The 26,208-nt window shown below is 44.3% G+C and overlaps 1 protein-coding gene across 2 annotated transcripts in view; it reads left to right on the top strand.

The window, feature by feature from the left end:
- Positions 1 to 2,560: 2,560 nt before the first annotated feature.
- ELK3 (ETS transcription factor ELK3) overlaps positions 2,561 to 26,208 on the top strand; it is a 69,733-nt gene continuing 46,085 nt past the window's right edge. For both annotated transcript variants that reach the window (XM_032644806.1, XM_032644805.1), the window contains exon 1: positions 2,561 to 2,985. The gene's annotated coding sequence lies outside the window, so the exon portion shown is untranslated. The remainder of the gene's footprint in view (positions 2,986 to 26,208) is intronic.

Here is a 26,208-nt window from a genome sequence, read left to right as displayed (position 1 = left end):
TGTTTTATAACAGAAGCATAAAAATAGTGTGGATCACACAATACTAAATGCCACATCTCTTGGCTACTTTTTGATAGTGAGAAGGAAAGCACAAAAAACAAATAGCAGACATTATGAACTGAATGTTAACGTCTCCACTAAATTCATGTTAAAAACCTAACCCCCAATATGATGGTATTAAGAAGCTGGGCCTTTGGAAGATAATTAGGTTTAGTTGAGGTCCTGAGGGTGGAGCTCCCATGATGGGATTAGTGCCCTTTATGGAAAGAGACACCAAAAAGTTTTCTTCCTCTCTCTTTCTCCTTCCACATGTGTGTATGGAGGAAAGACCATGTGGGGACACAGCAAGAGGTGGCCCTTTACAAGCCAGGAAGAGGGCCCTCACCAAGAACCAAATCTGCTGGCACCTTTATCTTAGACTTCCCAGCCTCCAGACTGTGAGAAATAAATGTCTGTTGTTTAAGCCACCCAGTCTAAGGCATTTATTATAGCAGCCTGAGCAAAGACAGCAGAAGCTGTCTTATGCAAGGTACAGAAGCTGCAGACACCTACAAGTAAAATTTGTTCCCCGTGCCTTGGGGAAGAGCAGTGTCAGCTCTGAGTTATTCATTCTAACAAAGAGCTTGGCATAGTGGTATGGACAACCTAAAACACCAGGAAAACTTAAGGAGGTCTTCATTTGGTCTGGGAAATGCCAAGGCTGCCCATGAGTGTTTCAGGGGTGCCTTAGACAAAGGCATTTCTTCAGAACAATTAAAGCCTGATGAAAACATGTACACCTTTTCTCTCACATATTAGGATTCAACAAAGATTTGTTGTGAAGATGTACAATAAAAATCATGAAAGTCACTGGTTTAAGATATGCTTGGCTTTGGTATACACTTTTTAGATAAAGCAACACAGTGTTCTGAATTGTATGTGTGAGATATTTTCTCCCTGAGAAGGAAAATAAAATAAATTTACATTCTCCCAGTCCACAGCTGGATCATACAGGGACACAGAGTGAGCTCTGCTGAGTGACAGGAAAAGCCCACTAGGGATTAAAACAATAATCCCTTAAGTGTGAAATTAGCTGTGGAAAATCAGGGGTTGATAAACAGCCCTCTCCCCCGTATCTTCTCCTTCTTCTCTACTCCCCTACCTTTCCCCCAGCCCCCCACACCTCATGTTTTCCCACCCTTCTCAGAGGTCTGGTGGGCCTTGTCCCACTTCTCACTGAATTATCCATGCCAGCCCCAAAGCAAATGCTGCCAACTGGACTGTCCTATGAGTCAGGTGCCCTGACCTGGTACTAACTAGAGTAAAATACAACCCTGCCCTTAGAGGCCCACAGTTAGTAATTAGTGAGAGATTCGTAAACAAATAATCAGAAAGGTTGCAGAAATAAGAAACAAAAGTGGAGGAGCTCTTAGAATGCCATCCTTTGGAAAGCACTCACGCCCCCGGCTCCCAGGGAAGCTGACTTAATTGGTTTGGGTTGTGTATAGAGATCAATAGTTTTCAAAACACTCCCCAGGTGATTCTAACTTTAGCCAGGGCTAAGAACCACCCCCGACGTATTGAATTAGGAACGCTGTTGGTGAGGTTAAAACCTGTGTTTTAACAAGCCCCCCACGTGATGCTGGTGCACGCTCAAGTTTGGGAGCCGCTGGTCTGCGCTGCTAAGGGGCGGAGGTATGGGAATGGAGGGGTCCAAAAGGGGAGCAGTTGGGGCTGGCGTACAGGGCTGGGCTGAGGGACTCTTCCACCGGCACCCTCCTCCCTCCTCTAAGCCTCAGGGCAGTGGACAAGCTCTCCCGTCAGAGCCTGGCCTGAGCCCTTCGGGGTGGGCGGTCCTTGAGGGATAGTGTGTTGTGGAGTCCAGTTTTGAGACCACGGAGCCTCCCTCGGAAGCCTCAGTCACTCGGCTCTGTGGCCGCTGCTCATTTCGCTCCGGAGTCCCTTAGCAGGCAGGAAAGGTTGGGCCTGTGGCGGGGCCATAGCGAACGGCCAGAAAGGGCTCTTCCTGGAGAATCCTGGCTTCCAGTTTACGGCTTCTCATCCTTTTCCCCAAAGTGGGCCCCCTACTCTGAGCGCTGGCTTTTTTTTTTTTTTTTTAAATCCCAGACAGGAACTGTGTCCATCCCCTGACAAAACCCGTGCCTCCTTTTCTGCACATGCAACATCTTCTCATCCTAAGCAATCACACCCCCACCCACAAGCAAAGCAGCCCTTGGCCCAGAGCACCCGGGCCCTACTCCCGATGCCCCCTGGCCCTACAACTCTTCCATCCCAGCTGACAGAAAACAGCGAGTCCAGCGGCCTCCCCACTTCGGGCCTCCCCGCCCAGACCGACCGACCGAGCAGGGCAAGACCCTACTGCTGGGCCCAGCGCGGTCCCCAGCACAGGGACCCCCGGGGGAAGAAGAGGGATCCCCCGTCTCGCCACAACCCAAGCTCAGCCCCTCGGCGCGCCGGGGGCGGCGTCTCTGCGTTTCTGGCCGAGCTGCCCGCCCCCCCGTGGGGAGGGGCTGCGGCCACGCGGAGTCGCCCGGGGTCCGGAGGCTCCTCCCCGGGGGTGGCCGAGCAGGAAGCGTGGAGCGCGGCGGGTGGGGGCACGGTGCGGGGCCCCAGGCGGCGGAGTATGCGCGGGCCTCGGCGGCCAGCCCCGGCGCACAGCCGCGGCCGGGGCGCGCGGCGCGGGGCGGAAAAGCCTGTTTACACAGACTGCACACCGCCTGGGGAATAATGCAGTAAAGGAAGTGAGCCGGCTCGGCCTGACTGCTCCAACTTCCTGCTCTCACACACACCAGAGGAAAAAAAAAAAAAAAAAAAAAAAAAAGAGGAGCGAGAGAAAGAAAAAAAAAGGGGGAAAAAATCAGGATCTCATTACAAGAGCAACAGACCGTCTGCAGACGCCTGTCAGCATGGAAAGTCGGGGACTTTCGCCCGGTTCCTCCTAGAAATTCCCCCGAAGAAGGATCTTGAAAACTCCCCCGCATCTGGGTATGTAGTAGGGTCCGTGCCTGTTGCTCGGACAGTTGCAAAGTTTCGTGGGGCTTGGTTTTTTTTCTTTCTTTCTTCTCTCTGGCTTGGTGGGGGTGGGGCGGGTGGGCACCGCGTCGGAGGCTGCAGGCCCGGGGCTGGGGGCGGCCGCGGGGAGTGGGCGCAGCTGGGATGCTCCTGCGCCGGGTCCGCGCGCCGGCCCGGGGGCTGCGGCCACCCGGCGATGGCACACCCCGCCCTGGGCTGAGCTGTGAGCCGGGAGGAGGGGGCGCGCGGGGGAGCGGGCGGCGGTGAGACTTGGGGTCCCTCTGGGAGGAACGGTGACTGGAGCGGGCTGCGTGCCTGGAGGCTGGACCACCGCTGACCTAGCCGGGGCTGTGGCTCTCCTCGGGGTGGCAGTGGGCACCGACGGTCGAATTCAGGGAGAGGACAGGGGTGGAGAGGGAAGCGGAGGGCGTGGGGAGCCGAGCCGCGGGGCTGGGGGCCGCGTCCCCTCTCGCTCGGCAGGTGACCCCCGCCCGGGTCCCCGCCCCAGGCGCGCGCCCAGCCGGACCTTTAAAAGCCGGTGGAGTCATTACTGGACATGGTTTTGGAGGAGGACCGGGCAGGAGTTGGTCTTGGAGCCCCCAGCACTTTGGGATGGGGCTCTTCAGCTTGCATCTGAATGTTGGCCTGTAATGCTTCCGTAACTTTTGGGGGGAGGAATTACAATTTTGGAGGGCTGAAAAAAAAAAAATTAGAGGTCTCGGTTTTGTTACGTTTTCTGAACCGAATCGTCCTGAGGACAAGCTGCAGTTAGGCGGCGGATGGAGGTGGGAGAAAGAAATGTTATTTCAGAAACTGCAAAAGGGGCTTTTTAGAAGGAAAAAAAAAAACAAAAACGAGTGTCGGGAGAGTTTCTGGCTTGTCTGGAAACGGCAAGACTAATTGCCATGCGCTTCCGCTTTGAAACTGGCAGCAGACAGCATCTTGAAAATGACTCACTAGAGGAGCTCACAAAGAAACTGTGGTTTGCTCCTTCTCAGGTTTATGTATTTGTGCCTTTTACAGTTTCCTTTGTAGTGTTCGAGGGGTCACCCGCCCCTTCCCCGCCGGCGCCCTCCCACCCTCCCGCTTTTGGAAGTCCCTGGCGGGTCTTTAACTCCCCTCAGCACCCCGGCCAGGAGGGGGGACGCTGGGGGAGGCTAAGTTGTTTTTGGAGTTGGCTGGGGAAGAGGGTTAAAGGGATTCTGCTGCTGCGGGGGAAAAAGTTCCCTGAATTTTCCACTGGCTGCTGCAGGAAGAGAGAGCCCCTGTAGTCATTGCTAAGTAATGTCTGCACACACACCAACTAATCTCATTAGGAGTTTCCGCTGCTCGGCACAGGAGGGGTTTTGTGCAGCCACTGTCAGCCGGGGGAACCCTGCGCTGGAGAGGGAGACAAGTTACGGCTTTATTTACTTAGAGGGGCAGCCGCCCAACGAACCTTTTCAGGGCAGCATCTTGAAAACTTTGAAGTCATTTTGGCCATTTTGGATTTCGAACTTACAGGTTTTTCTCTCCCAGGTGTGTGTGTTTCTGTTGCTCACGCACCTCAAACACACCCATCCTCTCGCATCTGTGCTTCACTCCTGGCGGGGGAGGGCGGAGATGACGAGAAACCAAGCATGTTCCGGGCATCTATTAATGAGCTCAAATTGATTTCTGAGCCCTACTGCCAAAAAAATACCCTCCGATCTCTCTCCCTTTTCTTCTGTGTGTCTCTCTGTGACACACACTTATTTGGGAAAGGTCAGTTATGAGTTTCAATTTATGGGGATTATAAAATTACAAATTGTGTTAGGAGGGCACGTGGGTCAGACAGTTAAGAAGACTGTCCCTAATTGTTTTTGGAGTTTCCAGTAATGATCCTGCCTGCAAAGACCTCTGATGGTCATTCTATGCCGAATATAGCAAAGGCCTTCTGGCCTTTTGTTTTAAACCTTTAAATGTTGGAAATGTGTAGAATTACTAAAAAGGGTAAAGAATATTAAGGAAACTGATTGGAACCGTGGGGCTCCTTTATTGACAAGGACACTCTGCTCTCTTGAGGGTTTTTTAAGGTGTCCGTGTTTCTTTTCTGGTGGCAAAGCATGTCCTAAAAACAACCCAAGCAGCCCGAGCAGGGTGTGAGTCAGTGGACGTGAGTACAGGATGTCCCTAACACCGCATCTGGTGCAGAGTAGATGCTCAATAAATTGTTGCATTGAAAGCTGTGAGTAGGATAACAGAACTTACATTAAATAGATAAGGAAAAAAGCTTTCCTAAGCCAACATCACTTTGCATGACTATTCCTTAAGGATGAAGGTTGTTAAGTATTCTCCTTTCAAGACTACATTTCGTTCAAAATAAAAAGGGGATAATTAGAGTTCTTCATTCCGATAAGTTATTATTTGGAATGAATAATGTTCATTTATATCAAGTTCTCAACTGGGAGTAATTTTGCTCCCCAAGGGACTTTTGGCAGTATCTGGGGACATTTTGGTTGTTATAATCAGAGGGGGTTCTACCGGCATCTAGTGAGTAGAGGTCAGGGATGCTGCTAAACATCCAGCAATGCCCACAAAGAATTTTCTAGCCCAAAATGTCAGGAGTACCCAGATTGAGGAACTCTTGTTTACATTAATGGTGATGACAACTTTGATATGCATTCATTCAAGGAACAGAACATTTAAAAGTCATCACTGGCACTTTTCTGCCATGTGAATAACACAGTATGCATGAATTTTCTCCCTTTTCGGTCAGTAATATGTGTGCAATGACATGTAAATAATGACAGTGTGATGGTGTACCTTTGTGAGCTGAATGAGACCATCTCTGAAGCTCACTCACTTGGTACTAATGCTTTTTAGACCAGAATGGCAATAGCCCACATGGGGGAGAGCAGCCCCATTTGAATTTTGCTAAACATTTATTAAAGCCCTCCTCTTTTTCTTATGTAAAAAAAATTTACTAATTCAAACCTGGTAATGTACAATAACAGTAACCCTGAGATCATATATTGAAATTTATATTTGTAATAACTTCTTAGAACTTTTCCTGAAATCGGTTTTAAAGGGCTTCCAGGCAGTGCGTATAAATTAAAATATTCCTTTCTTAGCTGTCACGTATCGGATTTTGTGCGCCCTGTGCTACCCAATTATGTATCTATAGGATTCAAAAAACCAATATGGTTGCAAAACATTACCTAAGACAAAACAAACCCAAAACACCTTAAAAATATTATCTAAGGATGTAACTTCCTGGAGTAAAGTCTTTTTTCGCTGATGGTGAATTACTGCTTACTAATTAACGGCTTTACTCCCTTCCAGTCCCAGGGAATGATTCAGCCATTTTCATGTTTCCTAGACCTGGGGTTCCTCATTAAACTTTGGACAGAGAACCCATTTCTTTTATTCTGGCTGTGACGTGGCTGTAGGCAGCTGGCTTCTGCCCCTAAGGGCCAGTACCTGCACATATAGATGAGCGGTCCTGGTCACTTATATGAAGGACTCCACTCATGGCAAATTTTTCTGTATGTTTAAGGCAAGAGTATTTTATGTTTTATTATTTATCCGTAATTCCCCTTTGCCTTTGTAGATTGATGACATATTTGAGATTACATTAGTATAGCAATATTTTCTAAAGGTTAGTTGTTTTTTTCTGTTATAAAAAATATTAATGTGAATTATCTTAGGAAGATGCAGAAAACCACAAAGAAAAAAAAAACATCTCCCATAATCCCTCTGTTAACATTTTGTTGTATATTTTTCTGGTCTTTTAAAATACATATACACACAGCTGCACATGCACACGTAAAATTTTTAATTGGAGTCACACTATACTTTCTGTTTTGTAGCTTATTTTCAGTTAACGTATCATGTAACACAGTTTAATAACTGGTACTGAGACCAAAATTACCACACATAGAGCTCGTATTTATTGATCTAATAAATGTGTTGACTCAACAGTGGATTGACATAATTTCTACATGAACTTGTTCAGTGTTTTTGTCTCTGTGGCTCCAAGTAATGTTCTAAGAATGCTGCCCTCTTGAAAGACTGAATTCATATGTGCTGTGCAGTTTGGGATTTTGATGAGTTTCTCTATGATTTAAGGATGAGTCATGATTTGCAGTAGAATATCAAGATGTAGTAAAAGGAAGTCCAGGGTGCGACACACCAAAATAGAATGTTCAGTGATGAAAACAGAGAAACTAGGTTAGACCAAAAATACACCTTGAACTTCTCTAACTATAAAGGAGGGAGGAAGGTGCCTCTTGCACACTTGGTGACTCTTACTTATTACTGTTTCACTTTATATCAGTAAAGTTTCCAAACTTTGAAATTGGTATTTTAAGTAGATTTTCAATTCAAGAGTACTATTGCCCATGGCCAGTTTGAACTGAGATCATGTAGCTTTTTGGTTGAAACCGCGGCAGTGAGAACATGAAAACTCCAGTTTTGCCACTTATAGTACAGCCCCAGTAAATTGAATTATCAGAGTGTGCGTGTGTGTGTGTGCGCACACTGTTTTTGTTTTATTTTTTATTAAGGTATAGTTGATTTACAATGTCATGCTAATTTTAGGTATACAGCTCAGTGATTCAGTTACACGTATATATACCTATATAAATTCTTTTTCAGATTCTTTTCCCTTATAGGTTATTACAAAATGTTGACTATAGTTCCCTGTGCTATACAGTAGGTCCTTGTTGGTTATCTATTTATATATAGCAGCATGTAATATGTTAATCCCAACCTTCTAATTTATCCCTTCCCACCCCCCTTTCCCCTTTGGTAACCATAAGTTTGTTTTCTATGTCTGGGGTGCACTGTTAACAAATCCTGAGGGCCTTCAGTCTTTTAAGTAGAAATTTGACTCCCCATTATCCCTACCCACAACCGAAATGAAAATGGCCTTTCATCCATTACTGGAAACTTACATATATGTCAGCAGTTTAAAAATAAACTTTGAATTGATCGTTTCAGTAAGTTGTAACTTGGTTGATTTACCACTAGGAATTACTCATTGACCACTTTATGTGTTTTAATTCACAGTTGCTGGAAAGTAATTATTAAATTAGGAATTAAATGGGGTTATTTTATAATTGGCTGTGAGAGTTATTTGCATATTTTTAAAGAAATTAAGATGATGGTTATACTAATATATTCTGATCTGAATTGGACTAAAATGAATTTACTCACATACATGCTTCAAAAAGAAGTTTTAAAGCACACAGTATCCTAAGTGTTTTTAAAGCTACCATATCTAAGAACAATTCCTAATGTTCCAGGTATAAATATGGGAGTGATGGAGTAGGTATAAAACACATGTATCTGATACCTTCTCTTACACTGTTTGGTGAGGTTAGGGGTCATTTACTGCAAACAATAGAATGAATCTGAGACTCTTGGTGTCTTTTACTTTCTTTCACTGTTGTATAACTTACGTACATGAAACTGCACAGATCTTAAATGTTATTGTATACACCTATGTAATCCCCACGCCCTACCTCTAAGTAGAGAATACTTCCATCACCCCAAAACATTCCCTGGCTATTTTTAATTGTATTATGGCAATTTCATGACTCTACCATGTTATTATACCCCAGAGCACCTGGATAAGATACTGCAGTATTTTTATTTAATCTACTTGGTTAAAAATAAATCATCAGAAATTGTGGATTTCCTCATCATCCAATAAGAGGAAAAATCCTTTCTACACTATTTAATATCACTTACACTAACCGAAAGTAATATGTGTGCTGCGGGGAAAACGTAGATTCCCTTAAAACCAATTGTGTTTAGAGGATATCACTTAATGTCCCTGGACCTCAGTTTCCCTGGCTGGAGGGCAAAGTGGCTGGAGTAGAGAGGTAGGGACGATCCCTTGCATCCCAAAGTCCTATTCGTCTATGCTCTGTTTTAGAATGAAGAACTTGGATTCTTCTAGGAGTTGTGAAAGTGTAGAGTGAATGTTTGCTGTCATCCCCCAAAAGCTGACTTTGAGACATATACAGCAATTTTTAAAAACTGTTTTGGGGTGGAAAAAGGGATTCCCCTTAAGTTTCCCCTTCAATCCCATGTCGGCCCCTTATTGAATAAGGAACACCTGAGGGAAGGTCAGTATTAGCTGCAGTACTTCCTTTCCTCCTCTTTTTGAGGTTTGTGACAGGCACCACTCATTTCTAAAGACGACTGCCTCGTTCTAGGGCAGTGACTGGGCAGAGACAGTGACTGTCTCCAGGTTGGGTGCTGAGCAGGCCCCAAGATTTCGATCACCAGGTCAGGTCCCTACTCTTTCCTCCTGATAGTCTTTGAAAATGCTGTCCATCTTCCACCGCTGGATCTGAGGGGTCCACATTTCCCCTCGCCCCCTCCCTCTGGTCCCTTCTCCACCCACAAGCTAGAGCAGTCCTTCCAACACAGATCCGACCTTTTCGCTCCTCTGCTTACAATCTCCCAGTGGCTTCAGCTGGGATAGAGACCAAAAGTCTCTAATGTAAGCAGCATGCTGTGATTTAGGCCAACTACACTGGCCTTTCCTCAATTCCTCAAATGTGTGATGTGCCCCCTGGCCACTGGGCCCTTCTAAGTGCTGTTCTCTCTTCTGGGAATTGCCTCCAGCTCCTCCACTCCCATCGATTTCTCTCACTCCACTTTCGAGCCAGTGTGTAGTCATCTGTCAGGTCTCAGCTCAACCATCTCTTCCCTGGGGAAGCCTTTGCTGGTCCTCCAGGTTAGATCTCCCCAGTCATCCATCCCTGGCCTTCGGAGTCCTTGCCACAGGCTTTATTTACAGGTTTCCATGTTACCTGAATTCTCCCTCTGCAGATTCTTACTATCCAAGCACAGGTACCAGTTTCAGATATATATATCTGGAGATAGGGCTGGTGTTTCTCATTATTCATTAATATTCCTTATCCAGAACTCAGGAACCAAGTAGATTGGATAGCAGGCTACCCTTTGCTATCTGGAGTCACCGTCCAAACCCTGGAATTCATTAGATTCGGAAACTGAGGGATATCTGTGTGTGTATGTATCAAGATGTGTTTCCCATCTGTCTTGCCCATCAGTCTGTAAGCTCCCTCTGGGCTTCATCTGCTATTCTCATCCTTGTGTTTATCCCAGCCCTTTGTACAATACCTGGCATTCGTTGAGTTAAAAGCAATCTGAAGGGGGAAAACTTTGTCACCATAGCTCCTCTCCTTGCATTTTGCCAGTGGAATTGATAAAGCACTTTATTGCTATGCCTAAATCCAACTCTTTCCTAGACAGTCAATTATTTGAATTAATAAGCAGCATATTTCTTGGTTAAACCAAAGAGACAGCCAAGAAGATCCTGTATAGAGGATATATCATTTTCCAGAATTTTTGTCCAGATTTGTAGGAAAAGTGAATGTACAGAGATCAGGTGTGTTAACATCTGAGAGGACAAACTTTAGCCCTATTGTTGATATCAGTGTTATACTCAGAATGGTTGGTTAGCAGTTAGGTAATTTATAGGACAGTACAGCCTGAAAGAACCTCAATGTACAGTTCTTTCCGTGTTAAAATTAATCGTTCTACAGCAAGGATCATAGTCCTTTATCAAGACTTCAGTTGACCACATTTTCATAGATCCCTTGGACTGAGTTCCATAATAATATTCACTGTTAAAACTGCTTCCTCACTTATACTAAAACCTGTGTGTGTAGCTTTTGTCCATAACCTTTTATAATTAATAAATGACATTTCTGATCGAGTTTTAAAATAATGACACTGCCTGTGTGATGATGAAAGGATGAATGATTAAATACCTACATTGTTTTTGGTCGAGGGCTAGATCTGCTGTTAATTTCAGCTGGGTTTTGCCAAGGAGTGGTTTGTTGATAGTCAAACCTTGATTAACCATAATGTGTAATTAAGCAGATTTTTTTTCTCCCTGCACTTAATTGTCAGAAGAGAGATTAAGACAACCACCACCACCACAACAGATTAAGCCCCAGAATTTATTCCAGGATGTGCTCCTGGGTAACTGTAGGGTCTGTCCGTAGGAATTAACTGCAGGGATTCCTGCGTTGTCTCCACCTGTAAGTTCTCATCATTTTCAGAATGGTGATCCTGGGGCCCAGAATGCTCTGTTAGCTCTATTAGGCAAGGGGAAGGGGCTGTAGATGTGAGAACAATTTCCTAGCACTAGTAGTTAAGAAGAATACATCTCTGGTTAATACTCAGTGAACTGGAAATGTAACTTCCCCCCATCCCCTTACTGGAATTTGGAAGGTTTGCATTTAGAGGCTAAAATATAAGCCATTGGTTGTTGGAGATAAGCATTGGCAGATGAGGAGTGTGTGTGTCTGTGTATCTGGGTGTGCCTCCATAGATGTAGCTACAAGAGGAATGCATGAGTCTGAGAGAATGGGACAGTATGTGATCTCAGTTTTTGTTCCTTCTCTGTAGAGTCAGCCCTCTCATGTAGGATTCAAGCCCCGCTTCTGTACAGAGGATTAGCGCATAAAGGAATGTTTGCTAAAGCTCTCCATCCCAAAGAATCATTATTTCATTGTGAGAACTCAAGACAGAACTTGGATTTTTGTTACAGTTTTCAGGAGAGGAGAAAGCTTAGATGTCTCATCATTTCAGCAAGCCCCATACAGAACATGTAGGAAGGGACCAAAACGTTTAGTATTATTTGAAGACTGTATGTGGAGGCGGCTCCTTCATCTTCTTGTATGGTCCTGCGTTTTGAAATCCTCTGGAATCTAGAATTCATGAGTGTTGTGGGGAAGTTATTTTCGCTAATGTTCCTGCCTGTTTTTCAAGCTCCGGTTACTGACCATTTAGACCAGAGGGTGTTGGGTAGTAGAGCATGGCTGGGGTTTTTTTTTGTTTTGTTTTTTTCTTTTTAAAAACATTTTAGGGGCTTCCCTGGTGGCGCAGTGGTTGAGAGTCCGCCTGCCGATGCAGGGGACACGGGTTCGTGCCCCGGTCCGGGAAGATCCCACATGCCGCGGAGCGGCTGGGCCCGTGAGCCATGGCCGCTGAGCCTGCGCATCCAGAGCCTGTGCTCCGCGGTGGGAGAGGCCACAACAGTGAGAGGCCCGCGTACCGCAAAAAAAAAAAAAAAAAAAAAAAAAAAAAACATTTTAGGGCAAACATCTCCACATTCTCCAAGTGACATTCTGAGACAGGCTTGGAACTGATTAAACCCCAGGCGGAGAGAGAGATGCTGTCACATCCGTGCTGAGCCTATAGAGGAGGGAAGAATGCCTGTTGGTGGGCCCACTTCACCTCTGATAGTCGAAGCAAAACCAGAAGCATCGCTCAGCCAGCCGCTCAGCATTCCTAACTTTGCTTCGTTCACTTCTTTAGGCTCTTTAGCCCTAATTCTCAATTCTGCGTTTATGACATTGAGTACTTCTGAAGAGAGTTAACAATTTTCAGTGTACTTTTTAAAAAAATCTCTTCTCCTGTTTTACTGTTTATTTTATTTATTTATTTTTTGACCACACCGTGCAGCATGTGGGATCTTAGTTCCCCGACCAGGGATTGAACCCGTGCCCTGCTACACTGGGAGCGTGGAGTCTTAACCACTGGACCACCAGGGAAGTCCCCAACAACTTCTTAAAGTGAATTACTTTGATCACCAAAGTATATGATGTTAAAAGATGTCTTGAATCAAACAAAATGACCCAAGAGTACTTGGGCTCTCAAAATCTCCGTGTCTCACTCTCGAGAGCATTGCCCTGCTTTGATTTAAATCAGAGCTGAACCACAAGAACGGCATCTTCCTCTAGGCTTTGCCACATCCTTTGTTTTTGTTTTGTTTTGTTTTGTTTTTTTGAACCTAAATATTAAGACCTACCAATTTGTCTTTAGGAAAGTAGAAACTTTAAGACCTTGATGTAGAAGATCGTACATGTACCGGATGACTAAAATACAGAAAGGGTGATTTTCTGGAGCAAAGGGGAAAGATCATCTAAAGCGGAAGCTGGCATTTGTACAGTTAATATTTTCACGTGGGACAATTACTGGAAGAGTAAGCAGAGGAACAAGTTGTATGTGACATTTAAAAAAAGGGCTAGGGGCTTCCCTGGTGGCGCAGTGGTTGAGAGTCGGCCTGCTGATGCAGGGGACACGGGTTCGTGCCCCGGTCCGGGAGGATCCCACATGCCGTGGAGCGGCTGGGCCCGTGAGCCATGGCCGCTGAGCCTGCGCGTCCGGAGCCTGTGCTCCGCAACGGGAGAGGCCACAACAGTGATAGGCCTGCATACCACAAAAAAAAAAAAAAAAAAAAAAAAAGGGCTAAAGCCAACTTAGTGGAGGGCAGATTCCCGAATGGCAATTAAGGGCTGTGAGGGGGCTTTAGGTACATATCTGATGCTGGATGCTGATGCCACCAACAGCCATTCTTTTCTGTGGGATGCTTTTGTTGACTTCTTGAAGGAAATGTGTGTGCACAACATCAACCTGACACGAAAGGATGAACTCTCGGTCTTCCACTTGATGACAGTTTCAATGTTATTTTGTTCACGTATTCATTGCAGTCTGGGGGTTAATCAACAAGTTTTAAGTGTAATGTATTGGAGGAGATTATTTAGTTTTGAAATCACTCACTGTCTATTTTTGCAACAGTTTTTTTTTTTTTTACAAATAATTGTACTCAACAGAAACAGCAAGATATTTTAAATGTGTTCCACTTACTGTAGTTTGTCTACAAGTCAGGCTAGATTTTAAATGGACATTCTGTGAAAAACAAGATGCCTTTTGCTTGCTGTTTTAACTTAACCCCATTGTAGTTTTGCTTCATGTTAAAAAGAACTTTATTAGCAGTTATTTAAATTTAGAAGAAACTGCATTTTGGCACTGTACTTGTTATATGTAGCTAAACTTGATGCCTGTACAAAAATGTGGGAGAGAAATATGTATATGGAGACAGTAAAGCTACAAAAGGGAGAGTCTACCTTCATGACTTTAGATGCAGCTAAAATCCCCCACAGATGTCCACCACATGAGCAGGTGATGATATTTTGAAGGCTGCAGAGTCACTGTTTTTTATAGATCCCTTCCAACGTGAATATATTATCATACCAGATTTATGTATAAATGTTGAGGCCTAGAATTTGCATTTTCTAAACCATGCAAGAGTTTTGCCGAGAAGAGCGCTGAAGAAAAGCGGTGATGCTAAAGTGACCACAGGATCTGGAAGAGTGCAGTTCTTTGCTTAGGTAACCACCCCTGGAAGGCAGCCTTAGTGCTTCTCCAAAATCCCTAAAGAAGGTGTCACACAAATACCAGTAACTCGTAACATTTTTGCAACAGTACTATATATAGTGGGGCCCGAAGACTAGCTAATGTCAATATTTTCCAAATCTTGACATTTCCAGAAACCAGCACATTTTGTGAACTGTTACACTTCAGAAAAGGGGGAAAAAAGGGTTTATAATACTATTAGCCATTTGCAAACTACCAGTTCAAATATGCTATATTGTAACGTTTTAACACAGGTCATATATTTCTAAACAATATCAAGATCCACTAACTAGTATCATTTTCTATTTTTAAAAGACATGTAAAATGGTTTCGGTGGACTTATTCCAGGAAGAGGGGAAGATAACTTTCCCAGGAGTGCTGATGTTAGGGACCATTTTCTTTAGTGACTTAAGCATCCAGACGTGATTGAAGAAATGATACTTTATTATTTAAAATTCTGTAGAGAAGACGAGAGAGTTCTCAGTTTCTCCGGGAAGACGACGACAGCTCTCTCCCTCTCCTGGCTGCTGCCAGGGCTCTCTGGGAAGGAAAGCTGGAGGGAGATGGTCGGGATTTCCTATTGCTCCGATCCCGTTCCCAAGATCAGTAGCCTGATGTGTCATGCGTGTGTGAGAGGCAGCCGCTGGTGAAGAGATGTGTTCTGATGAGGGCATAAGTGAAGTAGACAGAGACTGAAACGACCTGTGGGAGGCTTTGGTCGGAGCAGAAGCGATGGTCACCATGGAGAGAGCTGCGGGGGGACCAGAGATAAGGGCCACAGGGGGAGGAAAGGCTCTGAGACTTTCCCTCTGGGGGGACTGAGGGAGGTAGGTAGAAGTGCCTGCAGATGCTGGAGGTGGCTCAGACCAGGTGTATTCAGACCAGGGAAAGGGAAAGATGCGCAGTTCTTACCTTTCTGCCAGGAAATGCCCGACGCTGCAGCTGGACTGGGACGCTGAGCACAGCTGTGCAGATTTCCCGGTCCCCACGGTCCCTGGGGCATCCTTCTGAGAGGAAGGGATGGTGTCTCGGGCCACACCTGACCCCACCCGGAACTCCTTCCTCCCTGGCCCAGTGTGTGTGCACACATGTGAGCGAGACAAGGCAGATGTGATGTTGACGATCATTTGTGTGGTTGGCATTTAAGGAACGGCACCGAGGAAAAAGGGCACTATTGTTAAGCAAAACCTATTGCTGGTTGCCATTGTAGGAAAAAGCGCACTGTCCAGATTTTTAATTAGCAGAGCTTAGGACATGAATTTTCTTTTATTAAACGTGTTTTATCTTGCTTTTTTTTTTCTAATGTTTCCACTGGGTGGTGCTGCAGGAATTCCTACCTTTTGCCTTGGATCTACCCTTCCCAGAAAGACGCCTCCAAAGCATAATAGGAGGAAGTCCTGATTTAGAAAGATTTTACAGTTTCAACACAATAGAAGAGTTTGGAGGATGCTCTGGCAGGAAATGCTTCAGTTTCTGGATGTGGAAAAACTACCATCATTTTGTGTCATGCAGAAGTGTTCTTACCGCACTGGGTATATACTTGTGGCCTTCTCCAGCTTATTATTTAGCACAGAAAAGGTTTCACGTTTATCTGAAAGGTTATGGTTTCATTCTAGTAGAAGTGGCATGGAAGATTTCCTTTCTTTTCGATTTTTGTAAAACTAAACAAAGTGAGCAAATAAACATTTTCTGATGTGAAGGCAACCACAGATTTAAAACATCTCTCTGTGAAGGCTTTATTTGAAGCTGGAGGCATTATTCCATTTTTATTTTGAAGATCACTTACACGATGTATTGATCAAAAGGATATCTTAGATTTTTACTTTTGAAATACTCTTAATTGTAAAAAGTCTTTTAGTTTGCTGACCTTCATGTATGGAGGGGGGATAGGGTTGGCCTTGCTTAAGAAGTTGAAACAGAAGTTAACATCCCTGCCTGAGGTCATGCAACTCTTTTTTTTTTTTTTTTCTTTTTTTTTTCCACGGTACGCGGGCCTCTCACTGTTGTGGCCTCTCCCGTTGCGGGCTCCGGATGTGCAGGCTCAGCGGCCATGGCTCACGGGCCCAGCCGCTCCGCGGCATGTGGGATCTTCCCGGACCGGGGCACGAACCCACGTCCCCTGCATCGGCAGGCGGACTCTCAACCACTGCGCCACCAGGGAAGCCCCATGCAACTCTTTAAGGTCATGGCTACGATGAGAATTTATATGTTCTGACTTCCAATGTTCCCCTTGCACACAGGATCGAATTTTATTAACATTAACAGGACAAAAATTTAGGTAAAAGATTTTCCATTCAAAGGCCTATGAAATATAAGAATCAGAGGTTTGTGTGTTTGGGGAAATACCCACTGGAAATTAGGGAGCTCATTAAATTGAAGCTCAAATTCAAGAACAGTTAGCAAGACCTTAAGTAAGTTTTACTGAATGCAAAACACCTTTTTAAATTTTATGTGCGTGTCATGGGATGCCATGAAATCCCAAATATGGCTTTCTTAGAACCTGAAAGAGGGCTTCCCCAGAGGTGTTTGTTTTTAAAGGAAAAATTTTTAGCCCCTGCTGGGTGCTCACCAAGTCCCATCAGTCTTGTCGTTTCAGTGGGATCCCCATCCTGTCCCCGTTCGCAGTGCAGTGTTTCTCATGGTACGTGTCATTGTTACGTGAAATGCACGCAGGTTTGGGGCCCCACTCCGGGGCCGGCGACATCACCTACCTTTCATTTTCCACTTTCTTCCTCTTGTTCCACCATACAGTGTGCACACACCGAACAAGAGGATGTCTTTCCTGTTGAGAAGGAGCTAGGTTACAGAAGGCACAGCTTCTCACCTCCTGTCTTCATCAAGAGGCAACCTCGATTATTTAGCATTGGATGACACAGCTATGTATTTAAACCAATAGCAGATCTTTTTAAAGGGGAACCGGGTTTTTAAAAAAAGTAATGGTGGGATGGGTTCAAATTTTCTTAAAAACAGAACCAGTTGGAACAACTGGAGTCACAGATGAGGCAAGCCAGAAATGAACAAGAAAACTTCCTGATTCGATTTCTCATAGGAATGTTGTATCGCCCTCTGTTAAAATGGGACTTTTCTCTTAGTAGCAGTGAGATGTGCATATAAGAAATGAAGCCTCTGCTGGGGAAACTACGTGTGGTGATTAAGAAGCTGGACTTTGGAGCCATGTGCCCTGTATACAAGTCTCTGTTTTCCCAAAATACTCCCGTGGCCGGAGTGTCTTAGTCTACCTTGTTAAGTCATGCAGTATCAAATTCAGATAACGTGTATCAAGTGCTCAACACAATGGTACATAGTAAATGCTCATCAAATGTTAGCGTTAAAAAAGAAAAGCTCCTATTTAAATAAGTAATGGATTTTTTTTTTGTAGGAGCCCTATTCTTGAGAATTCCATGGACACTCAGTATTGGCTGGTGGGGGACGATACAGCTAACATTTCCTTTAGAATGGGACTCTTTGAGATTTATAAATTACCTTTAGGATTTAAATATATCTTTTTTTCTCTACTAGAGAATGTTAGTCTCAGAAAGGGCCCATGGACCAAACACAGGAAGAAGATACTGCCCTGGGGATGAGTGTGTGTGTGTGTGTGTGTGTGTGTGTGTGTGTGTGTGTGTGTGTTTGTGTTTGTTCTCTGGGTGTAATTATATGCTTTAGGTTGACTGTATGAGACTGCTGGTATTTGACTGTTTTTGACCCATGGTTGAACCTAATAGTTGGTGATATGGTTAAGAAACATAATTTGAAATAGCATCATAATGAGAGAGATTATAATGAAGAATGATTCTATTTTATTTTCATATGTTATTTATCAAAGCCGCAAAAGTCAAAATTTGTCAGGCCGCCTTGGACCACTAATAATCATACTGATGTAACTTCTGCTGTGTGCAGTATTATGAAGTAGTCTTGAATTTTCACTGGGGACTTATTAGTAGTTTTATCTCTTTGAATGTATCAGTTTTCTAGCTCCATACTCTTTTTTTTTTTGCGGTACGCGGGCCTCTCACTGCTGTGGTCTCTCCCGTTGCGGAGCACAGGCTCCGGACGCGCAGGCTCAGCGGCCATGGCTCACGGGCGCAGCCACTCCGCGGCATGTGGGATCTTCCCAGACCGGGGCATGAACCCGTGTCCCCTGCATCGGCAGGCGGACTCTCAAGCACTGCGCCACCAGGGAAGCCCTCCATACTCTTTTGATCCAAATGACTACTGTTAGGAGAATTCGTTCAGTATTTTTTTCCACGTTGAATTCATATGGTTAATTACTCTGGGGAAGAAAAAAAAGTCTCAGTGAGTTTCCTTGGGCAATAAGAGTAGCAGTGTTCTTACAGAAAGCGGAGTTTGGCCGTCGTGTTGAGGGTTAAAACAGAGCTGACACACAAGGCAAAATGAAACCAGAGCTGCAATTACAAAGTGGGACAGATGTAGGAGGCCAGGTTTCCTGTGGCCCATTTTCCAGTTTCCTGCCTACAACCTGCAGAAGAAGAGGAAGCCAAATGTTACCAAGTATGAGAGCTGAAAGGGGACGTGCTTCAAGCCAGAATTAAGATCCTCACAAACAACACAGACAACAAAAACAATTGCAAAGAAAGTGAAGGTTCGGGTTTAGTCCAAAAATGTCTGGGAAGGAGCAGCCCATCTGTTTAAAGAAAAAGCATTGTCAGCAGAGCTTGTACTTCTCTGTGAGACTCCATGGGGGCACCTGGGGTCTGTCTCAGGTTGTAGGAACCTCTGATTTTTTACAGTCCTAATCATCTTTCAAGACGTCTGCTTTTTTAATACCATTGGTTACCTGGAAAGATTTTCCCTGCAGTGCCCAGGGCTTCTGAGTCTGTTTCCCCGGCATGTTGACATACAGGGGAGGTGGATGCGAGTAACTGACTGGCTGTAATGAACTACAGACCCACTTTGGGAAAGCTGGGTGACCAGTTGGCCACTTTGATCTAGCAGGCTTGTGTTCCTTTAACTGCTTAATAAAATTATGTCTGATGCTTTCAAGGAAGAGAGTAAATGGAGATGTGTACATATGTGGAGGACTACAGATCGTACACTGTTTGTGTGGCTACCTGATTGTGAGCCATGTGGGGAGATGATGGAGAAGTGGACAAGTCCATCTTTCTCCCAAGGAAAAAAAGAGAAGAATAAAATTCTACTGTGTCTGGGCTCTTTAGCACGTGATAGAAGAGTCTCTGAAGTCAGATGTTACAGTCCCTGTGTTAAAGGTAAAGAAATCGAGATCCCAAGAACTTGAGATTCATGGCACACTTTTTTATTGAATGCCTGTGGTTTGCCAGGTGCTGTGTTGGAATTGCTGGGTGACACTGATGGAATGATGGCTAACAAGAAATAGCTCCATCTGTGGGAGCCTTGTTGAAAGCTTCATAGAAGGCGCAGATGCAGGCAGCATCTAAGCCTTGTTGAAGGCTCACAATGTACAGGTCACTGTGCCCAGCTGCTCCCATACACTATCTCTTTCAAATCGACTTGTTTCTTTCAGGTGCAGAGAAATAGGTGGGTGCTTCTGGGACAAGCATTTATTATTTTTTTTAACCCCGTGGACCAATCACCACCTCTTCTGGCCCAGGAAGAGCAAACTCAGTACCAGGAACATTAGGAAGTTTTGGGATATTGCCAAATTAGGGACCCAAGGGGTATCCATGTGAGGCAGCCAAGAGTGAGAAGAGGCCCTTTCCCATCTGCATGTGGGCCTAGCCTGAAAATGTGGGATAAGATAGGGCTGGATGTGCAATCATGGGGTGGGGGGGCAATGGCCTGCATATACAGATGTGGGAGGAAGTAGAATGGCTGGAACGCACTTTCCCAGCTGGCGTTAATGTAGCCATCCAGTTACTTTTCCAAAGGAAATTCACCCATGTAAAAGTCTCCAGCAAACCAGTTGAACTGCTTCTCATTTACCCACGGACAACAGAGTTTCAGAAGGCAGGAGGGGTGGATCACACAGTAAAGGGCAGATGTTATTACAGTGGCTATCAGTGATTTCTCCGGAAAATTCTTTCTCTGTCCTCAGATAGAGGAGTTATTTGAAAAACCGGATTTGAAAAACATTGTGAACTCTAAAGGGTAAAAAAGTAGGCTGAGCGATGGCTGCTTTCCCTCTTTTCCTGTTCACTCTGCTCTTCAAAGCATGGACAATCTGTAGATATTCACAGAATGAATGAGAATATAAACATTTTTTAATAGATAAGAGAGCTTTGAGGGACATGAACTTGGCCTCACCGATTAGCATTCTTTTTTACATGCAGTGTTTGACAGTAATTAAGATGTCTTCTGAAAGTGTTAATAATCTTAGTTTCACCTTCTCAAAAATAACAAAAAAGACTTCAGTTTGTGCTGCTTAGTTACCAAATATTAATCCTTATTGACTTGGTACCCTAAAATTATTCTGTGCTGAGTTATCGCAGACCACAAATAGTACAAATTGTTGTTTTCCAATTCCTTGCCTTAAGTACAGGTGTTTGTTTTTGTTTGTTTTTAAAAAATCTTTATTTATTTGGCTGCTTCAGGTCTTAGTTGCGGCACGCGGCATCTTCGTTGAGGCATGGGGCATCCAGTTCCCTGACCAGGGATCGAACCTGGGCCCCCTGCATCGGGAGTGCGATGGTTCCTGACGTTTCTCTTGGACGCTGATAACATAACAATACAGAAACTCTCAATAGATGTTGCTCTGGACAGAGGAATTGGACTTCAGAGAATTTTCAGTACTAAGTGTTCAAATCCATATTCACTTCTGTAACCGTGCAGTTTTTAACAAGTAAAAAGACATGAACTTGGAGCACCTACTTTGTTTATTTCTTACACAGGAGTTTTTCTCCTTTCCTTGGGCTCTCTCGTTTCTGACTAATTGGTGTTTTTAAGTTGGCTAGTTTCTCTAGTTCCCACAATATGTAGGATTTATAAAGATAATCTGACCCCCCCTCAGGCCCCACCTCAGTGTAACTTAAAAAATGAAACCAGAAACATGCAAAGAGAAGTGTTAGGTTGCCACGGATATAAAGAAAAGCAAATAAGTGGGCTTTTCAGCTTCTAAGAATGGAAGCAAAAACCTCACGCTTTGCGTACATGCTCTGTGCAGTCCCGTCTCACGTTATGATGTCTGGCGCCACCTTGTGGCAGATAGAATGCCTGCCTCCAAGGAGAGGAAAGCAACTTCTATGAGGGAGGAGGCGGCCCGAGAAGGGGCCGGGACAGGTCTAGGTGTCGCGGGGTGGGGCTGAAGCTTAAACAAGTTGGGGAAATCCTCTTTGTACAGGCCCCCACCAAGTTATAAATACAAAATCCCTGGAGCCCCTAGACTTGCGCAAGGTGGTGGTCCCTGGAGCACTAGGATCTACCATCAGCTTCACTGGGAGCCCTCCTGGCTGCAGGGTGACAAGGTGGTGATGCTGGCGGTCATGGGGCAGGGCTAACTCTCCTGGCAGCCTGGCCGCTGCTGGAGGCTTGGTGGATTTTGAAGGAGCACAGTAACCTCTGGACTTAGTCGTCGTTGTTGTTTTAATTGAGGCAGAGTTGATTTACAATATTAGTTTCCAGTGTACAACAGATTTTATAGATTAAACCCCATTTATAGTTATTATAAAACATTGGCTATTATATTATAAACTCCATTTATAGTTATTATAAAACATTGGCTATATTCCCTGTGCTGTTCCTTGTAGCTTATTTATTCTGTCGATGGTTGTTCAGCAGTTAGTTGTGATTTTGGCGTTTTCGTGAGAGGGGGTGTGCTCACGTCCTTCTACTTTGCCATCTGTGTCTGCCCCATGCTTATTTATTTTATGCACGGTTGTTTGTACCCGTATCTTGTCCTTCCCCGCTTCCCCCTCCCTTCTGGTAGCTACTAGTTTGTTCTCTGTGCATCTAGGGTGGCCCTTGTTTTTCAGGCACAAGCTGGAGGTTGTCTCTGGGTAGATCGCAGAGCCGTTTCATCCAGGCCCCTACACTGAGCCTTGCTTTCGCCTTTGCCATTGCTGCCCCCCACCCCTGCCCTGCCCACTGCGGGGAACATCTGCCTCTGTCCTCTCACCCTTTTCTTTTTTAAGGTGGGAGAATATTCTTCTCTTGCCTTCTGGCCTGCAGAACCTCAAATGCTCTCCTACCCAAGACTCACTCCTGAGGACACAACTCAGTGACTTGTAAATCTGTACCAGAACCTGGTTTTTAGGACCCAACAGAAGCTAAATGTTAGCAAGGAAAGGGGAGAAATTCTGGGCTTGCTCTCTGGACAGCAGCAGTTCCGTAACTCTAGCTTTCAGCTTTTGAAAGAGAGGGTTTGATCAAATCCTCTCACCCTTTTCAAATTTTCCTCACCTTTTGTTTAAGGCTGTGCTCAAGCTGACTCTTCTAGAAAGCCTTCTCCAGCTAGTCTGACCCTAATCCTGATCCTGATGTGACCTCTATACCCTTGGTAGGAGGCGGTATAACAGAGTGGCTAAGGGCATGGGCTGTGGCCTATACTAACCTCAGTTTTATTCATTCATTTATTTGACAGATGTTTCTTGAGCACCTACTATGACCCGGCAGTGATCTAAGAGTTAGGGCTGCGTCAGCAAGCAAAACAAAGTTTGGGACTCGTGGAGTCAACATTCAAGAGCAGTGCTTTTCAAACCATCTGTGGAGAAGGACCGGTGTTTTAAATTTCCAGTACATTGTGGACTGATAATTTTGGATACCATAAAAATAAATTACTAGGAAAACAAAATTAAAAACAAAGATACCAAAATACAAGCCCCTAGTTTTTATTATAGATTAGGCAGACATAAGATTATATTTCAATAAATAAGAATAAACATAATTGGGGAAATAATTACAAAAAGCTACATATTCGGGGCTTCCCTGGTGGCGCAGCCTGCCGATTGGGGGGACATGGGTTCGTGCCCTGGTCCGGGAAGATCCCACATGCCGCGGAGCGGCTGGGCCCATGAGCCATGGCCGCTGAGCCTGCGCGCCTGGAGCCTGTGCTCTGCAACGGGAGAGGCCACAACAGTGAGAGGCCCGCGTACCGCAAAAAAAATAAATAAATAAAAGCTACATATTCAATGAAAATGCATATAAAGGCAGTTATATAGAAGATCACTATTCATACTGATAACTTTTGTCGTTCTGTAATTTTAGCCAAAGGAAAATTCATAAGTGAAATAGAGATTCCTTGTATTAAATGCCTATAAGCACACTTTAAACAAACACCATATTTACGAATACTTCGCTTTTCACGTAGGAAAGTGTTTAGCTTGACTAATTAATCTAGGCTGGATACAACAGTGCTACTTTCAGGAGACGAGGTATATAAACTGTTTCTGTGTTTTGTTTTAATTACGCCTGAGAGAAGCCCGTCTCACAGAGGTATGTTGACCAGACAGAAAGAAGAGATTTTTAAACGCATTTCGGCAAACTCAGGATATTTTTTTTTTAACTTTCATCTAAAATGCAGCAAGTTTGCTGAATTTTAATCTTCATTCCTTCATTAGTTGCCAGTTCCAACAGTTTATCCTGTAACGTAATACAGTTACAGTTAAATCATCTTTTAATGAAACCCGTGAATTCTAGATTTGTATACACTTTGGGGTTACAGTTGAAAAACTAACCTTGAACATCACGCATGGTCCTTCTTCATGTTTCTGACTATTCCATAGTTTGTGCTGACCAGACAAGCCTACTGATCACATACTTGGATGTGGTGACAATGACAAATGGCAGTGAAGTCTCTAAGTATTTACTCTCAATTCCTATACTTAACTCATCATGGACTGGTGACCAACAGTTTGCACTGATGTTGGCCACACAGAGAGTAGACTGTGCTCTTCCACAGTTGGGCCTCAATTTCCTCATCTGCAAGGAGGGAACAGTAATTCTATTTAACTCAGAGGACTGTTGTGGGAATTCAGTGAGATAATGCAAAGTGCTTGGTATATGGTAAAGGCTTAATAGATAATACCCAACATGTACAGAGAAAACCAAGAGAAGGCTCTTATAATCGGAAAAGACAGATTAATGCATGAATGATAACACTGGAGGACAGACTATGATAAAGTGCTGTAAGGACCCCTGGGATGAGTGTGTTCACATGAATGTGTGAGTGTCAATTATGTCCATTTGGGAGGACCTCTTGACCTTGTCTGTCCTGCACTTTGTACTTACTGTTTGAGGCACCTGACTTAGCACGAGGATGGTGACTGCATTTTACTGTTCCCACCCTGTTTCACGAGCGTTGGCCCTGTTTCTGCTCCTGAGGAGTGGAGGGTGTTCAGCTCCCCACCACCACGCTCAGTGGAAGTCTGCCTGGCTTTAGCTAGTTAGAGTGCCCAGAGCATTGGTGGCTGGTACCCTTGACCCGAGGGAGATGCCAAGGCTGTGATAGGGCCACGTGGCCTGACGGCTCTCATATGGGCCAAGAGGTGCACCAGCGATGATATGAGAGTCATCAGTATATATAGTCTATAGCATCCTTTTCTTTGAACCTCCATCCAGAAATTAAAGGATGAATCAATGATACTATTTGCATTCTTTAAAAACAAGGAGTTGAAAACACAGAACGAGGGTGGAAAGTAACCGCTCAGAGTCTGCCTAAGTGTCCCTCCAGCTCTGTGCCAGTGGACAAGCTCTACACTTGGACCACCTCCACCATGACCAGCCCAGGGAACGGACCCAGGTGGGCTCCATCTTCATAAGCAATGTTGTCATGGCTATCCCTTAGGTTGTCGTTTTAGAACACTTCTCTTTCTTCTTTCTGACCCAACAGTTCTCATCTACTTGACTCCCTTCCCCACTCCAGGGGCACAAGATAGATGGGGACAGAACTAGCTCCAAGGGAAGTGTGAGCGCTCAAGGGCCATCTTTGCTGGAGTCACAACAACTTGGAGGTCTCAGGCTAAGTATTTTAAACCAGTGTTTCTTAAGCTGAAGGCAGCAAATATGTAATCGGGAATCTGAGTTTTCTGCCAGAATTTTTTTTCAATCTGTTCTTTCATTTTTTAAAAAATTGAAGTATAGTTGATTAACAATGTTGTGTTAGTTTCAGGTGTACAGCAAAGTGATTCAGTTATATATATATATTTTTTTCAGATTCTTTCCCATTGTAGGTTATTACAAGATATATTTTTTAACATCTTTATTGGAGTATAATTGCTTACAGTGGTGTGTTTCTGCTGTACAACAAAGTGAATCAGCTATACGTATACATATATCCCCATATCTCCTCCCTCTTGCATCTCCCTCCCACCCTCCCTATCCCACCCCTCTAGGTGGTCACAAAGCACCGAGCCGATCTCCCTGTGCTATGTGGCTGCTTCCCACTAGCTATCTGTTTTACATTTGGCAGTGTATATATGTCAATGCCACTCTCTCACTTCGTCCCAGCTTACCCTTCCCCCCCCCCCGTGTCCTCAAGTCCTTTCTCTACGTCTGCGTCTTTATTCCTGTCCTGCCCCTAGGTTCTTCAGAACCTTTTTTTTTAGATTCCATACATATGTGTTAGCATACGGTATTTGTTTTTCTCTTTCTGACTTACTTCACTGTGTATGACAGACTCTAGGTCCATCCACCTCACTACAAATAGCTCAGTTTCATTTCTTTTTATGGCCGAGGAATATTCCATTGTATATATGTGCCACATCTTCTTTATCCATTCATCTGTCGATGGACACTTAGGTTGCTTCCATGTCCTGGCTATTGTAAATAGAGCTGCAATGAACATTGTGGTACATGACTCTTTTTGAATTATGGTTTTCTCAGGGTATATGCCCAGTAGTGGGATTGCTGGGTCGTATGGTAGTTCTGTTTTTAGTTTTTTAAGGAACCTCCATACTGTTCTCCATAGTGGCTGTATCAATTTACATATTACAAGGTATTGAATACAGTTCCCTGTGCTATACAGTAGGTCTTTGTTATTTATCTATTTTATATATAGTAGTGTATATCTGGTAATGTTCTTTCATTTTTTGATGACAGTCTTTAAAAAAAAACTCA

Source organism: Phocoena sinus, chromosome 10 (genome assembly GCF_008692025.1).
Source record: "Phocoena sinus isolate mPhoSin1 chromosome 10, mPhoSin1.pri, whole genome shotgun sequence".
Lineage (NCBI taxonomy): Eukaryota > Metazoa > Chordata > Mammalia > Artiodactyla > Phocoenidae > Phocoena > Phocoena sinus.
This window is presented reverse-complemented; position numbering and strand designations above follow the sequence as displayed.